This window comes from Ambystoma mexicanum, chromosome 10 (genome assembly GCF_040938575.1).
Source record: "Ambystoma mexicanum isolate Mex_15411 chromosome 10, UKY_AmexF1_1, whole genome shotgun sequence".
Taxonomy (NCBI): Eukaryota; Metazoa; Chordata; class Amphibia; order Caudata; family Ambystomatidae; genus Ambystoma; species Ambystoma mexicanum.
The window spans coordinates 1,420,248,539-1,420,266,356 of NC_090932.1; positions in this window are offsets into that span (position 1 = coordinate 1,420,248,539).

A 17,818-nucleotide genomic window follows, 5' to 3' on the forward strand; every position below is an offset into this window, starting at 1 on the left:
AATTTAAGTTGTAGAGGAAACAAAAGAAAAAATGGAGGATGAGAATTCAAATGAGGAGATGTGAGGAAGCGTCAAATTATGAGGAATAAGAGAAAAAGATGAATGATATAAAATACCAGTGGCACCCCCCCAAGGAGAGATGCGAGGGGTATGGCATAAAGATGTAGCAGAAGTAAACAATGATGCGTGTATGGTACTATTAGTAGCCAAGATCCAGGTTTCAGTAATATAGAGGAATTGTAAACGTAAGCATAAAAACATGTCAAGTACTGTTGATGATTTGTTGCATAATGACCTAGCATTCCATAGTCCAAGATGAAGACACATTGGGCCTCATTATGACCCAGGCGCTAATGGGTTAACGGCACCGTAAAAGGCTGCGGCGCCTTTAACCTATTAGCGCCTAATTACGAGGTCCATTTGCGGGACCGGACCTTAACGGCTGGTTTTACCAGCGTTTAAAGTAGGGACCCGCAAAGTGACCTTGGTGCTAAGTACAGTGCCGCAATTTGCGGCACCGTACTTAGCGCCTTCCCCATTCCCATTGAGCCCTATGGGGCAAAAATGGGAATGGGGAAGGGCCATGGCGGCATGGGGAATTACCGCCCGCCAACCTTGGAATGGGGTGGTAATTCCCCATTCCGCCATGGCGGACACCGGAATGGACCATGGTACTAATAGCACCATGGTCCTCCGCCTGGGTCGTAATGAGGCCCATAGACATAGGGGCACAAAGAGTGTAGGTCAGGTTAACAAGGGTATGTGTGGTAGTGGGGTGTCTGAAGTCTGCACTAAAGGGTGGCATAAGAAGCATGAGAAATGAGCCACACAGCAGTATTGCTGTGATGGGATGTGAAACAACGGATACAGATGAAACACCAATGTTCCCCTAGATGGATGAAGAGGACGAGCCAGTAACATGATGTCAGGTGAGTTAGATAGTACTTGCAGTGCCTTCAATTGCAGGGTATCCTGACCTGGAAGAAGATTCCACATGGAAGTGGAGGCGCTGCCCACCGCAGAGAGCCACAGACAGCACGGGCCAACTTTGCCCGACTTCAACCTGGACTTCTCCCAGATTGGATACTATCACAGGATAAAATGGAGGCTGAGTGTGTGGCCTCTGATGTTGCTTGGCAACACTAACACTCTGCACTGGAAGAGCGGGTGGACACAGCAGGGAATGCACGCCGAGTGCAATCCAGATGAAAAGTGCTACACTGTGATTAACACACACTCACATCCAGGCAAGGCAGTTCCCACAAACAGTTCTACTTCACCACAGAGGCCGCAGACAGCAGGGTCTGACTTTGCCCAACTTCGCCTAGGCTTCGCCCATTCCGGATACTATCACAGGATGAAAGTGAGGCTGGGGGCATGGCCTCTGATGTTGCTTGGAGACGCTAACGCTCTGCACGGGAAGAGCGGGTGGACACAGCAGGGAATGCCCGCCGAGTGCAATCCAGATGAAAAGTGCTACGCTGTGATTAACACACACTCACATCCAGGCAAGGCAGTTCCCACAAACAGTTTCACTTCACCACAGAGGCCGCAGACAGCAGGGGCTGATTTTGCCCAACTTCGCCTAGGCTTCCCCCGGCCGGATACTATCACGCGATGAAAGTGAGGCTGGGGGAATGGCCTCTGATGTTGCTTGGCAACACTAACGCTCTGCACTGGAAGAGCAGGTGGACACAGCAGGGAATGCATGCTGAGTGCAATCCAGATGAAAAGTTGAAAAGTGCTATGCTGTGATTAACACACCCTCACATTCAGGAAAGACAGTTCCCAAAAACAGTTCCACTTCACCACGGACGCTGCAGACAGCAGGGGCTGAATTTGCCTGACAGCCTAGGCTTTGCCCAGGCTGACAACTATCACGGGATGAAAGTGAGGCTGGGGGTGTGGCCTCTGATTTTTTAAAGATTGGAATTATTTATGCTAAACTCCAAGAGAAAGGAAAGAACCCTGTGTTCAGGATCTCTCTTATAAAGTTAGGATAGCATACATGACTGCAAATCAAGGTCATGTTTCAAAGTTTTAAGTGACAAACTATCGGGACCAGGCACCCTAGACCCTCCTACGTTTCCATATTAACTGACTGATGTCTTCTGTTTCAAGAATAGCACAGTACACAGCATCTGATATATCCATAGGAAGATATAGCAACTGTTATCTTTGGCAAGTGCTAACATTGTGTGCTACCCATGTGTCCACATTAATTACACATGATTCTTCGACCATCTCCTCCTCTACACTCTTATTCATCAATTTCCAAAACTATGACACATATTCAACAGCTAGTTGGCTATCTCTAATTAGAAGACTAAGCTTCAAACCTTTAACAAAGTTACGATAGTGCTGCTTGATGTTCCACTTATGACAGTTATACAATTCTTCCGATAGATTTTGATAACAGAGATTATGAAGATGAACATTTCTCATTTTCTTGGCCATAGCGGGGGCTGAAAGTATCATTAGATAAATGCCAGTTCTGCTGCACCAGTGTGAAGTATATTGGGCATATGGTGTCCGCCAGTTTAAATAAATAAATGTTGCTAAAATAGAAGCCCTCGAGACTTGACGACATCCATAGAATCTGTGAGAGATGAGAGATGAGGAGTTTCCTGCAATTACTACTGCAGGTTCGTGCCAGGATTCGCCAACACAGCCCGACCACTCACTGAATTGACCAAGTGTTATCCGGCACCACAGAAGACAGCGGTTGTTAGGGAGGATTCTCATATGTGCTAATTTCCCTTACCTTTTCAGACCCTCAACAACTTTGCTGGATTTCTGGGATTTTATTTTTTTTACCTGGAATGAGTGTGAGCTTTTTTTCCCACTCTTTCATGTATTTTGATGTGTGTTTTACTTTTGTGTTCTTTGGTTATGTAGTTTTAAAACAACTCCATAGGCATCATTTTTTTCGGTGTGTCACACAGCACCTTCAGTGCAGTGGCACACGGTTGTCTTTCAGACTTCCCAAGGGTTAAACACCTTCTCTGGGACTGTCTACTGTCTCCCAGTGCCTGTAAAGTTAAATTGACTTTAATAGTCTCTTTAAATTTACTGACCCAGCACACACTATCTTCCTATAGAGTGCTGGAGGGGTTGCTTAGCTTCCCCTGAGTCAAAACACTCATGTAACATAAAATGTTACCCTTTCCTACTTTAAGTGGCTGGTGGCAGTGGCTTAGATCAACTACCGTGATTTTTACCGACAGCTAACAATGGTAGTTAAAAAATTGGGTCAGCCATGTTTTTCTATATGGCGCACAAGACCTATCTGTAAAAACAGACTCTGGTCATCTTTATTCGCCATTTCTTTTAGGAAAGGTCAGTCTTGTGTTTGTCTCTGCGTGCCAAACCAGGTTTGGTCCCTTTGTTCATTGGCCTTTCGCAGGCTTCAGTGCTGAAACCCTCCTCTGGCGCCTGAGTGTCTGGGGTGGACAGGATGTGAGGGAGGTGCCTGAAACTCCATGTGCTTAGTCTCCTAGGATACCTGAATGCACTCTGGCGTGATTAGCCAGCTGGCTGTCTGGCAAGGACAGCCACCCTGCTGCGTGATTTTAGCCAGCCTGGAATGAATGGGGAAAAACTGTTTAAAAGCGGGTCTCTGGGACTTCGAAAGCAGAGTCAACCACTGGAATGAAAGAACGAAGAAGAGAGGAAGGAAGAGGACTGGTGCAACTCCTGGACGGCCGGTGAAGCCCTGCTGCAGGTCCAAATTGCCTGAAATGCTGATGACAGAGAAGCCCTTCAAGGTTAACTTCTTCCCTTGAGTTTGGTAGGAACAACCAACTCGCAAGCCACCTGGACACCATCCCCGTCTGGTCGAATTTTCATCAGAGTGCTGTTGAAAACCGTATAGCCAGTGGGAAGAAAACCAGCTCATGGACTTTAAGGCACTCACACCTTAAACCGACGTCTTGCTACAGCTTTTGGCCTCTTTCCTGGGCAGTGCAGGAACCTCCCGACATCCTCCTTCTTGTCCCCACAACTGAAGCTCAGGAACAGCGAGATTTGCTCAAACTGCCAGGAACAACTGCCTCAGCTACAGCTTTCTTCATTGACAAGGTACTGTGAAAACGCGGTCCGGAATTCTTTTCGGCCATCGAGAAAGTGCGTGAAACTTTCCTCAACTATGATGGCTTGTCCTTCCCTAAACATTCGTCAAAACTTTCGCCTAGCCAAATTCTTCTAATCTCCGTGGCAATGGCTTAACCGTTACTTGTTAGAACTGTGCTATCCTATACAAAAGACTCTAACCATTGACTTTGGCCCAGACCTATTGAGAATAATTGCTAGTTGTATTTAACTGAAACCCTTTGCCCTGCCTATGAATGTATTTGGGCTGTCCATTCTTATAACCTTGTCTTTTCCCTCCTTTATTAAGTATCTGGAATGCCCTTTTGCTCCCAGTTCATTTTAGAGCTAATCTTGTTCATTTACTTTCTGGTTGGATTTTTGTGGTTTATTAGCGCGTGATATTGAGCTGCTTATGCTAGTGTCATGTTTTGTAACTGACTGAGTAAATAAAAGTATATTCTTTTACCAAGAAACCTTGAGTAAGTATTTACTTGAATCACTGTATTGTTTGGTCCTTTGTGTAACTTGTTCTACTGCTCACTGAAACTCTTGAGATAAGTCTGGCTGCTCAGCCATCTCTACCACTTCATTGTTTAGTACAGGCTTGTACCAAAGGTGAAATTGTGCTTACACTTGTAGTCCTAATTGCCTGTGGTGTTCCCCAAGGGTACTGTAGGTGATTCTGCCTAACAGCGGTTAACCATGGGAAGCAGTCCACGACACAATAGAGAGCTCACCAAGAGCTTTGGCCTGCTCTGGAGTGAGGTATGCGAGCAAGCATTTGCTTGGCTAAATAAAACTCTTATGGAGGCGCCGGTCCTGGCCTATGCTGATCCCCACCTGCCCTATATTCTACATGTGGATGCTGGCTTGGATTGGTTGGGTGCTGTACTCTATCAAGAACAACAGGGTACCACATGGCCCGTGGCTTTTGCCAGTCAACGACTGGGCTCATCTGAAAGGAACTACCATGCCCACAAGCTGGAGTTCTTAGCCCTGAAGTGGGCAGTATCCGAAAAACTGCATGATTATCTGTATGGGGCTACTTTCACAGTGAGGCCGCAGAACAATCCTCTGACACAAATCCTCAAATCCCCAAACTAGATGCTACTGGCCATCGCTGGTTGGCCGTGTTGTCCATGTACAACTTCCAATTATAATATCGCCATGGAGCCAGTAACATAGATGCTGATGCACTGTCCCGAAGATCCCCACCGACGACAGCTCAGAGTCCATTCCTATTGAGACGGCCTCAGTGGGTACGATGAATTCCATTTGTCGGAAAGGAAAGTGCGAGACAGCTGAGTCATCCCGCTTTATCAATTGCCTACGGGGGTGCAGAAAAAAGGAGTCCCCATGAGTTATTATGATCCCACCAGTCTGGTGGCCCCCATGCTGCCGCACATGAGCTTGACGGAACTGAGACAAAAACTGTTACAAGATTTGAAAAAATGTGAAGTACTGCAGAGCAAAGAAGCCTGCGCGATAGGGCCCCCAGACAGCAAAAACCTGCTAAATCATCAGTTATATCTCAAGGAATGGGAATGGCTAATGCTGAATGGAGGGGTGCTGGAAAAAGAGAGCCATATCCAAGGGCGACTTATACACGACTTGTGCTTCACCGTTCACTATGTACCCTGGCCCTGCGAGCCCTCATGACCAACATGGACATCTGGGAAGTGGATGGACACTAGAATTAGTACGAAGTTGATTTTACTGGCCACGCTTATGCTCTGAAGTAGAGCAGTATTGCCACACCTGTGCATGCTGCATCGCCCGAAAAACCATAAGCTACAACATCTACAGAGCTCTGGACCCATGGACTTGGTTTGTGTGGACTTCTTGAGCCTTGCAATTGACAACAGCCGGATTCAGAACATTTTGGTGGTGACTGACCACTTTACCCAATATGCCCAAGCCTATCCCATCGGGGTTCAGAAAGTGACAACCATAGCTAAAGTACACTGGGACAAATTCTTTGTGCATTATTGCTGGCCTGCTCTCCTACACTCCAACCAAGGGTGAGACTTTGAATGCAAACTCATCAAAGAGCTCATGCAGTTGATTGGGGTGAAGAAAACTAGGACATCCCCTACCACCCACACGATTCAATCACACTTTGTTAGGTATGCTTGGGACACTGAGTGCCAAAGAGAAGCTGAAATGGAGCCAGCATGTGTCCACACTAGTTCACGCCTATAACTGCACCCGGAATGATAGTACTGGGTTCACCCCATATCAGCTGATGTTTGGAAGGGATGCCAGGCTGCCCATAGACTTGAGTTTTGGAACCTCTTCTGATGGGACCAGCGCCGAAAGTTACTGCAAGTATGTGAGAGACCTTCAGGACCAATTGTCAAATGCTTTTCAGATAGCGCAAGCTTCGGCTGAATCGAATGCACAGCAAAACAAGAGATGGTATGATGATAACGTCAGGTTCCACATCCTACAGCCTGTTGACAGGGTGTTCATCAGGAGTTTAGGGAAGAGAGGGCGAAACAAGGTGGGAGACTGATCGGAATCGCAGCCATACCTCATCGAGAGACAGTTGAATGGGTTGCCCATGTTCAGACTGAGAAGGGAAGGCACCCCGAGGGATGTGAAGACTCTCCACCGAAATCACCTCCTACCCATAGGGGATGGTGTAGAGCTGGATCTGACTGCTGGTGAAGCCCCTCTTTCCCCCAGTAAGAGGTTCATCTGAACTCAGGAACAGGACACAATCCACGGGGAAAGTCTGACATCCCTCTAGACAAAAGTACTGTACGGTATGTGGTCTCCAAACCAAGAAAGAAGATGAATGTGGAGGCTAGAGGGTCTCAAATCTCAGAGGTAGCCCAAAAGCCCTGCAATACTCAGTCCAGGATAATAGAAGAGGAAGAAGATGAAATTCTGAAGGCTCAGAGATAGCCTATTGGATTGGACGCGAGGGTACAACTCCAGATCCTTCCGAACAGACTGAGAACCAGAGGGAGGTATCAGTTGGTGGAGACATGGCCATTTTCTCCATGCCCTCAGAGGATCAACTGCCAAGGTCTAACTCTGTGACTGAGAACAGGCCACCTGCATCAATAGAACTTCCAGGAGCTGCATCTGAAGATCATCCAAGGGATACTCCGAGCTTCGGAGATCTTAATGAGAGGTCAGGCTGGTCATAATGCTGAGCTTCGTTGCTCCTGGAGACCAGTCTGAAGCCATCCGAAGGGGATTGCATGTGCCAGCTACTTCTTGTACAGTGTTAGCCTTTAAACCAATGTTTTATGCTCGACAATGGTGGAATGTACCAGTGTTGTGGAATGGGAAATGTCAAATGTTATTGTATGTACCTAGGGATGAAGTAAACCCTTAGGGACAAGAGTTTTGAAGGACCATGGGGTGAGTGTAAACCCCCACATTCTAGCATGAGCGTGTCATTGCTGTGTATGGATGGTGTGCTTACGTTCATATTGCTCAGTCCTGTTTTTATGACTGTGATTATTCTCCTTCCTGAGATCCTGGGGGACTTGGTATTGCCCAACTGCAGTGGAAATGAGAGCATGTATGAGGTGATTTCAAAACGGTTTCCCGCGTCTGGGTGACTGGTGGACAGGGCGAGGGATTTCATATAGCTGTGCTGAAGGCACAGTGGTCAGCGTATCTTCATGAACACACATGGTGGCCAGGCCCTCCAGTGTGGAGAGTTCCGCTGTGGGCCGTGTTCCTAGGCCAACTCGCGCTCTATCCTCTCTCTCCAGGGTTGAGGTAGCGAGCAAACGTGTGAGGGTTTGAAGGAGCTGATAGTGCTCGTGTGTGCTTGCCATTCATGAGGGAAATTCAGAAGCTGACTCAAATTGTTTTTCTCCTCTCCGTGACTTGAGGTAGGAGTGGAAAAGTTTATGGAGCAGGCTGCATAGTGCGATATTATTGAAAAAGAGAAGTATATTGTTGGGCCGCTTATGGTCGTTGGCTGCACTGTCATTTTGCTTTGCAAACACAGGGGAGTGTATTGGAATATGTGATAGCAGGGTTGGTCTCCTATGACAGCCAGCTGCGTGCACAAGTAAGCAGAGTCAGAAAAGGGATATTCTGCAGGGTTTTGTCCCGTTTGCTATTGGCATACAGGCACGCCCTCAAAGAAAGGAGGTGTGGGAGGCGCAAGCCACCAAGGCAGAGAGGGGGAAAGAGAAAGACCCTCATTGGTAGGGGTGCCTCATTAGGCATCACTACCTTTCCCGCTAAGTGGGGAGGGAAATTAGCATGTGGTGTCTGATCAGGAAAGAACGAGGTTAAGGCACTGCGTTGGAACTGTCTACTTGGATCAAACCCCACTGAGTAACTAAGCTGGGGTTACGCTCTGCACGGTTTCTGCAGCGGGTAGTACTGTAATGGCGAGTAACTACCTGGAGAATGGTGTTGCTCTTGTTAGGGATCGTTTCCCTCGGTGCGTCGAGGTACAGCATGTTTGGTTTTCGCGTTGTCTGTTGTGTGTAATGTGGTAGCCTGCAGCTGCCCGGGGGGTAGTCCACAAAAAAAATAAGTATTTATTTATCAAATGTGAATGATCTCGCTCAAAAGTGCTCCCCCTTAGGTGAAATAAGTACATGTTTATCAAATGTGAATGGTCTTGCTCAAAAGTGCTCCCCCTGAGGTGAAATACTTATTTAGTCGCTCTCAACTGTTTGTAAAAATTCATTTCATTGAATTGTAAACAAATAAATAAAAAAAAAAAAAAAAAAAAAATACTTATTTACTTAGCAAATGTGAAGGCTATTGTTTGCTGGTGCTCCCAATGAAGGGGCAACAGTTATTTATGTATCAAATGTGAATGATCTTGCTCACAAGTGATCCACCTCAGGTGAAACAGTTGGTTACTTATCAAATGTGAAGAATCTTGTTTGCAGGTGCTCCCACTGAAGGGACAACAGTTATTTATTTATCAAATGTGAATGATCTTGTTCACCAGTGATCCCACTGAGATATTTATTTATTTGTTTATCAACTTTGAATGGTCCTGTCCCCCAAGTGACCCCACTGGGGTTAAAGAGGGTAAACCAAAGAGAGGAAATATAAGGAGGATTTTTAAAGGTAGCACCTGAGTTAGCGGCAATGTAAATGTCAAATAACTCGGACATACCTTGGAGCTGATTGGTTTTCTTTTCTTCTATGTACTGTTATATAAACACAGAGTTTTACTCTTACCAAATGACATGAGGCTGTGACTGTTTATTTAACCTGGTTCAACCAAATGACAGCTAACCCCCAAGGCTGGGCTGGGCAAAAGGGTAAGGTCTAACCCCCCCTACCTCCCAATAAGACCATTCTGAACATTCAGGGCTCTGCTATAGGTCCCTATATGAGGGGCCGCCCACCTTTCCCCCCTGGGTTCTCGTTTGTACATGTGTGCGGTAAGGTGTAGTATCTCTGGCTCAGGACTCATACAGGTAGCTGCTTCCCCTCCTCTTGGGGCCCCATAGGGAGAAACAACTTATATAAGGGAAGCAGTTATGTTTCTGGAGCTGGGCCTGTTAGAGTAATACCCTCATGCAGCCAAGGCATACTCGCTGGTGATTTTGTCGGTGTTTGGGGGTTTCTCACAAGCACCACAACACAAGCAGTACTCATCTCAATAGTATTAGGCCAGGTCAGATTATTAAGAAATATAATAAGCACCCTGCTGAATCTGATAAACCAATTTGATTGATCAGAGTGCAGACCTTACCTAGTGTCATAATCCTTGGTTCTGACTGCTCCCTCTGATCCCTTTACACCTTCTCCAGTGTCTTACATTTGTTGCCAAACCTTGCATGGACACATACTCCAGTCTTGGAATCGCTACAGTACTGTACAAAAATGATTCAATGACAAGAGGCAGAGCAAATCATTCAACTGACAGTGTAGACATCTTTTATGCACAGAAAACAACTATTTTAAAGATTCAAATGAGAGGATTATGGGGAAAATGTGAGCCGATTGTCAAATAATGGGCAGTGCAAAGCCTTGTACTGATATGGCCTTCACCCCTGCTCTGGGGGTGGGGCGGACGTGGCATTTAACGGCCCGTTAGCTCAACCCTAGGTAGGCTCGAGCAAAGCAAGGGCCTTGGCGAGGGCTGTTAAAGGCCCATGTCTGACCCCACAGAGTGGGTGAAAGATATTTTCACCCCATGGTTTATCCGGGTTGTGAATGGTTTCTTTTTTTTTCTCATGAGATTGGCTGCGCAAGCGATACCAACTGCCAATCCCCTTGGAAAAAAAACCTAGATGTCTGCTGTCATATGGTAAATGGACTAAGTCCCTTTTCCATTTCTTTTGCAGTGGGGATCGTGAGGAGCGCTGGGACCGGAGCACAAAGTTCCAGTCCAGCAGACACATGGGGATGTAGGGAAGGGGTGGATACAGGGTTTGCTTTGCTTCGTGGCTGTGGGGAGGTGGGGAGGCAACAGGGAGATTTGCTGCCTCCTAACATTAGAAAAACAAAAAAGATGGTGCTGCCGGGCAGCGCCTCAGTTGGCTGGAAACAGCGGGTGGAGAATGTGTATTCTTGCCCATTGTTCCAGCCACCTGATTGGTTCAGCGCCCTTCCCCTGGTGCGAAGAGATGGTCCTAACATGTCCATAGGAATTAATGTTACCACACCATGTCATGCTCTTTAAAGAATCCAATTTCAAACAAATAACAAAAATAATTTAGATTCTGCAAATCTGGCACCTGCTCATCCTTGCTTCTGGAGGGCAGGGGCATTAATATGATATGATATGATATGATAAGGCATTTATAATAGATCCCTGATAGTGCGGTGAGACATGAGTGCAACATATACAATCATACAAAGTATGAAGAACCTTTAAAAAGAGGGCTTACATCAGATACGAGGTGAATAAAGTGGGAGTTGGCCCAAACCCAATAAACTAAAAGGAAATATATCGCAAAGAATTGGAGAAGGGCATACCATGCCCATGGATGGCACTGAGGCATAGTGTGGCACTGATTGTGATGCATAGATCCACACAGAGGTCTTGTATAAACTGAGTGGTTTTAGATTCTGGCAGGAGGAGGAATGTATTCTATCCAGTGGCCGTATCCGTCTCTTAGCATATTGTCAGAATTCAGCATTGTAGTTAAGTTGGCTGTTGGTGATGTGTCAAAGAGGAGGTACAAGGTTGGTTTAATTATTTTATTTAATAGTATGCCAGGACCTGGACATAACCTTGACTGAAAAGGGTGAGGAAACATTTGAATAATTGTTCAATATCATACTATCCCAGGATTGGACATAGACTGAAAAGGATGAAAACAATTTCAGAGGCAAAAATAATTCACTTTACATTGAAAGTATTGTAGGCTTTAAAAAAAGGGCTTTTTAAATGTATTTATGATGACTTAAAGGTAGTGGAGCAACACCAATGTTCAATCCATACAATAATAACATAACATTGCTAACAGTGATAAATAGCAAAGATAACAAATAATAAAACCAGGAAATAGGCAGAAATGTAGAAACAAATGTCAATTTTAAGATGGTAACGGGCAAGCTAGTGAACTATATTAGTTCTCAGCGATATACGCACATCTAGCAAAGAGGACAGCAAAGGAATGGAGAGTGACTGGGCAGTCTGTGTGCAGGATGCAGCAACGGAAAAGGACTGGGCAGAATAATGAGCATGCTTTAGGTAGGGGTCGATCGTCTTAAAGTGTCCGAACACGCGGACCATGACCTTCTGCAAATATGGAGTTTAGCAACCAAATACGTCAGCTGACCCATTACCACTGCCTTTTACGTGATGCAACATATCTTGAAAAGTGCCTAGAAGTGAAAAGGGAGCCAGTGATGAAACATTAAAATAGGGATGATGTGCTCAAAGTTTTAAGGGCCAGCAATTCGATGGGCTGCAGAGTGTAAATGTGTCTTAAGAGCAGACATAAATGAAGCTGACTGAGCCATACAAAAATGCGTTTTCACCATCCAGGCAAGATAATACAAGGACCTGGACAACAGGAATTCGAGTGATTTGCCCGCGGCTGAAATTACTGCGGGCAAATCGTTCGCATGAGAAAGGTGCGAACTACCAAAAGTTTGCACCTTTCTCATGCGAACACACTTACATGCTACGGGGGCTGCAGGGGTTACCCCCGCAACCCCGGCTCACTATACTGTAAAGTATAGTGTAAAACATAGTGAGTGAGGTGTTGCGAGGGAAACCCCTGCAGCCCCTGTTTTTTTTTTGTGGGTGTGTTGTAGGGATGTCCCCCGCAAAAACCTGCTCACTATACCATACAGTATAGTGAGCGGGGTGTTGCTGGGACACCCCTGCAGTCCCCGCAGGCTTTTTTTTTATACTTACCTATAAAGCTACAACCAAAGGTTCAAACCTTTGGTGTTTGAACCTTTGGTGCTAGCGTTTTTAGGACTTTTTGACCATGCAAACTTTTGCATGCGGTCAAAACGTCCTAAACCGGACAAGAGTACACAAATCTGAGAAAAGATGTGATCTTCTAAGATAGGGACAACAGAGAGGTATGTGTGGAAGATTGTTTTAATCAAGAGTAAAACCCAGAGACTTCACCAGAGACACCATGGTAGGCGTGGTACCAAGCAGATTGAGTGCAGAACGCCATTCTTGAAAATAAACTGTTGAAGAAGAAATGGAAGAAACCAATACAAACTTGGTCTTAGATGAGTTTAAAAAACAAATGAAAACATTGAGTGAGTCCACAATGGCAGCAAGCCAATCCTGTGGGCATAGGTCTGTATCCTGGCAATGACACCCTAAGATAGATCTGGGTGCCAACGGCATACTGTTCTTCCTTGAAGCCCACCCCACAAATCATATCACCCAGGTGTTCCAGATAGACATTAGTCAGCATAATAATAAGGGTTCTAGTACTGAGATGACATTTTAGCGCAGCAGTGGAGTTGGGCATAGTTCCCAGGTCATGGCGAGGATCCGAAATTGTGCCGATATATAAAAAGGGGGGGGGGGCTGAAAACTATTGTCCAACTTCACTGCTGGATTCATCACAGAAAATTTTGATGAAGTTCTTTAAGAGCATCTGCAGGATTGGGAGGATAATAATTTGAACTTAAACCTCCATCAAGCAGTTTCTTGGGAGGGTATAAGTACTCTCAACCAGAGCTTCTGATTACACCTAATCCTGTAGAAATACACCATTATATGCAAATCAAGAATCTATGCAGTTTTTGAAGATATGAGAACAGTGGTTGATGGGGTGTCTCGTAGTCTTCTTCAGCAAGTTCTTGCTAATAAGAATGTCCCTCCCACCCTTTTGCCATTGATCCCGCTATTATATTCAGAAAACCAGGTGTTTGTGCGCTGGAGACTTGCAGGTGAGTTAACAGAGTCATTTTGTGTAAAAAGGAGGATACGGCAGGTGTGCATTCTTGCCAGGCTTTTGTTAAATATTTACATCAATGAACCTATAGAAGATCTGGTAATCAATTGCTTGGATCCCCCAAACATTGGTAAAGACAGATTTCCTGCACTGTCTTTTCAGATGATGCTGTCTTGTTGGCTACATCCCCCGGGGGCCTAAAGAGGACTGTTGATAGCTTCAATAGTGAATGCAATCAACTAGTTCAAGAGTTCAAGATCAACAGAGGAAAAACTAAGACAATTGTCTTTAGGCTGCAATACTCCAGGTACCGCACCTTGAATGGAAGTGTGGATGGCTGTAGGTTAGAGCAGGTCCTCTTTTATGACTATTTGGGCACCAAATACGCTGATAACGGATCATGGTCAGCCCAATAGGACAAGGCCTGTCTAACTTTAGAAAAGAACATCAGAGCTTTGGGACCTTCTTTCATAGACATGGAGGAGGGGCTGTCAGTCCCACTCTTAGGTTGTATCAGTTGCAGACAAAGACCTCTGCCTCATATGGTGCTGACAGCTGGGGATTTGCAAGTGCTAAAAGCCTTACCATACTGAAAAATACATTTCTTAAACGTTCTTTTTTGTTCCTACGAGTACCCCTAATGCCTAAATCCATATAGAAAGTCATTTACAACTAATTGTGGATCAATTTGGCCTGAGGCCCGTGTTGTACTGGATCAGATTGTGGGGTATCCTGGGCCTAATCAAATATAGGGAATCCCTAGAGCACATTTTGGCACGTAATAGGGAAGATCTTTGCCCTGATTTGCCCATGTCAAAAGGTGGTTGGTATGACTGGACTTGCCGGCCCTATGGGGAAAAAAGAAACTCTATTGACAATGAGAGCAAAACTGGAGCAAACATAGAGCACCAGTGATGTACACTGGGCGTGCAATGTCCAGAGCATGAAGAAATAATGCTATGGGACAGTGTTAACGGAAAACAGGATATACAATTAAGGTGGTTCATGACCTACGTTGGAACGGAACATACTCATTAAGGTGGTAACAATGTTCTCTATCCCACAGAAAGCAGTTGATACTACAAACGGATTTGTAAAATCAGAAACACACAACTACAGAAACCCACTGGGATCATATATTTACAAGTGATGGATCTCCCCCACTTGCTTATTTCTATTTTGCACTGAAAGACATTTTTTAAGAAAAACGTATTAGAAAAATAAGAAATGTTCTTATTTTATTTTTTAAGCTCTTATGACAACGGTCGATAATAAAAATGATAAATGACCATTTGGGAACCTTTGTATTTTTAGAAATAGCTCATGATATGATATGATATGATAAGGCATTTGTAACGCGCCTATACACAAGTGTATCAAGGCGCGACGAGGCAGGGAGGGGGGAACAAGGGGAAGACAGACAACGATCCTACTAGGCCAGGTGTCATTCAGACCGCGCAAGTGCAGGGGTAGGGAAAAGTGCAAGGGGAAGAGGGAGTGGGGGGGGGGAGTGCAGTACAAATAAGTAGAATAGAAATAAAATAATAAATAAATAGGGCCAGCTGGTGGCAAGTGCAAGGTAAGTGCAGACAAGTGCTGGGGGGGGGGCTGTAGTGATACAGAGACAGTCCCGCAGTGCAGGGGTTGCCAGGGAGGCAGTGCAAGTGAAGAGTGACTGGGCCCAAGACCGAGGTCGGTGAGAGTGGCCCAGTTGCAGAATCAGTGCAGTATTGGTGAAGAATTTAGCAGGGGAGAGGGAGAGAGAAAGCAGAAGTGAAGAGGAAGGTTTTGAGGTGCTTCCGGAACCGGAGATGGTTCTCCTCAAGTTTCAGGGAGGCAGGAAGGCTGTTCCAGAGGGAGGCCCCTGCCGCGGAGAGAGATCTACCCCCAGCTCGTTGCTTCGAGAAGCGGCTGACCCTGAGGGAGTTGGAGACGGATGAGCGTAGGGCTCGGGAAGGAAGATATTTAGGAAGAGAGAGTTGAAGGTATTTAGGCCCCAGGCCCCAGAAGGCCTTGTGGACAATGCAGAGGGTTTTGAACTTAATCCTTGCAGCCACTGGGAGCCAGTGTAGAGATGTCAGTCCTGGAGAGATACAGTCCCTGGGCTTGAGGCCAAGGACAAGTCTCGCAGTTCTGTTCTGGATGAGTTGCAGAGGGCGGAGAGTGGAGGCAGGCAGATTAAGATAGAGGCTGTTACAGTAGTCCAGCTTCGAGAGAACCAGGGCTCGGGAGACAGTGAGCTTCTGGGGGAAGGAGAGGAAGGGAAGAATACCTCTGAGGAGGTGCAGCTGGTAATGTGACTTCTTAGAGACGTCAGATATATGAGGAGAGAAGGAGAGTGTGGAGTCGAAGATGACCCCGAGGTTTTTTGCCTTGCAGGTAGGAGCAGGAAGAGGGCCAAGAGAGGCCGGCCAGAGAGCTGCAGGAAGGAGGGAGTGGGTGTGCCGATGAGTAGGATCTCAGTCTTACTAGCATTAAGGCAGAGGTCATTGGCAGCACACCATTCCTGGATAGCAGACAGACAGTCAGAGATGAGGGAGGAAGAGGAGGAGGCCGAGGGTAGCCTGAAAATGAGCTGGGTATCGTCCGCATAGCACTGAAAGTTGGGGCAGAGGGCGGCGATGCAGTGGGCAAGGAGTGCCAGATACTGGTTGAACAGCCAGGGAGAGAGATTAGATCCCTGGGGAACGCCACAGGTGGAGAAAAAGATGTCAGAGAGGAAGGACCCAAGTTGGACCTGGGAGGGTCGATTGGAAAGGAAAGAGGTCAGCCACGCCAGAGCCTGACCAGTGATACCCAGGTTATCACGGAGACGGTTGAGCAGGATGGCATGGTTGACAGTGTCAAAGGCAGAAGAGAGATCGAGCAGAATGAGAACACACGGAGTGTTGGAGTCGAGTTTCAAGAGCAGGTCCTCACAGATGTTCAGGAGAGCAGTTTCTGTGCTTCTGGCCGCTCTGAAGCCAGATTGATGGTCATGGAGACTATCAACAGCTTCAGCATGGAGGTTAAGCTGGGAGATGGCCAGTTTCTCCAGGAGCTTGCCCAGGAAGGGAGTGATGGAGATTGGGCGATAGTTAGCCGGACAGGAGGGGTCGGCAGAGGGTTTCTTAAGGAGAGGGTGCACAAGGGAGTGCTTGAGGGGGGATGGGAAGACTCCAGAGGCGAAGGAGTGGTTGCAAAAGTCAGCCAGGGCAGGAGCCAGGGAGTCGATGTGGTCCTTGATAGTTTTGGAGGAACAGGGGTGAATCTGTTTAGACGAGACTTTCATAGATCGGACTTGTCTGGAAACCTCGTCAGCAGAAAAAAGGGGAAAGGCAGAGAAGGAGGGAGGAGGGGTGGCTGCAGAAGGGCCAGAGGAAGAGCAGGGAAGAGAGGGGGGGAGGTGATAGGAGGAGAGTGAGGACAGGATGTCCTGAGTTTTAGAGATGAAGTGGGAGGCCAGTGCAGTGCAGAGGGCCTGGGAGGGGACAGGAGAGGTAGAGACTGCAGCAGGGTTGGCAAGCTCCTTGCAGATTTTAAAGAGTTCAGCCGAGTTGTTAGATGCCGCAGAGATGCGGGCTTGGATAAGGGCTCTCTTCTTGGTGAGAACAGAGAGACGGTATTGCCTTTGGAGCAGGCGGCAGGCCAGTTTGTCAGAGGATGAACATGAAGCACGGCATTTCCTCTCTGCCACCCTGCACTTGCGTTTTAGGGTGACGAGATCCGAATCATACCAGGAGTTACATTTGGCTTTGGGCTTCAGGCGGATTTTCATGACAGGGGCAAGGATATTAAGAGTATCAGATATAGCAGAGTGGAGCAAGGAGAGGGCTGTGTCAGGGTGGGAGTCAGCCGAAGGGGGAGGGGGAGCGAGAAGGTGGCAGCGAAAGCCGCAACTGACACGCGCTTCATGGGTCGGATGACCGAGAAGGTGGGTGGCAATGATGAGGGTGGCTTTGCCTGTGGGGTAGGGAGGGTGAGGTGGGAGGATAGGAGAAAGTGATCACTCCAGGAGAGAGGAGTGGAGAGAGGGACAGAGAGGGGAAGGTCAGAAGAGATAAGAGCATCAAGAGTGTGCCCTGCAGAATGAGTAGGCCCAGACGGGAGAATAGAGAGTGAGAGAGAGTCACAGAGGTCACGAAAGAGTCCAGTGGGGGGACAGGAGGCATCTAGGTGGATGTTGAAGTCACCAAGAAAGAGGAGTTGAGTGGTAGAGGACAGGAGTGAGGAGGAGAGGTCAGCCCACTCAGAGAGGAAGGAGGAAATTTGACCAGGTGGCCGATAGATAGTAGCCACGGTAAGGGAATGGCTAGGAGAGAGAGAGAGTCGGCAGACAAGACATTCAAAAGAGGAGTAGGTCTGCGTAGGAGTGACAGTGGCAGGAATCCACACAGGGAAGATAAGGGCAACACCCA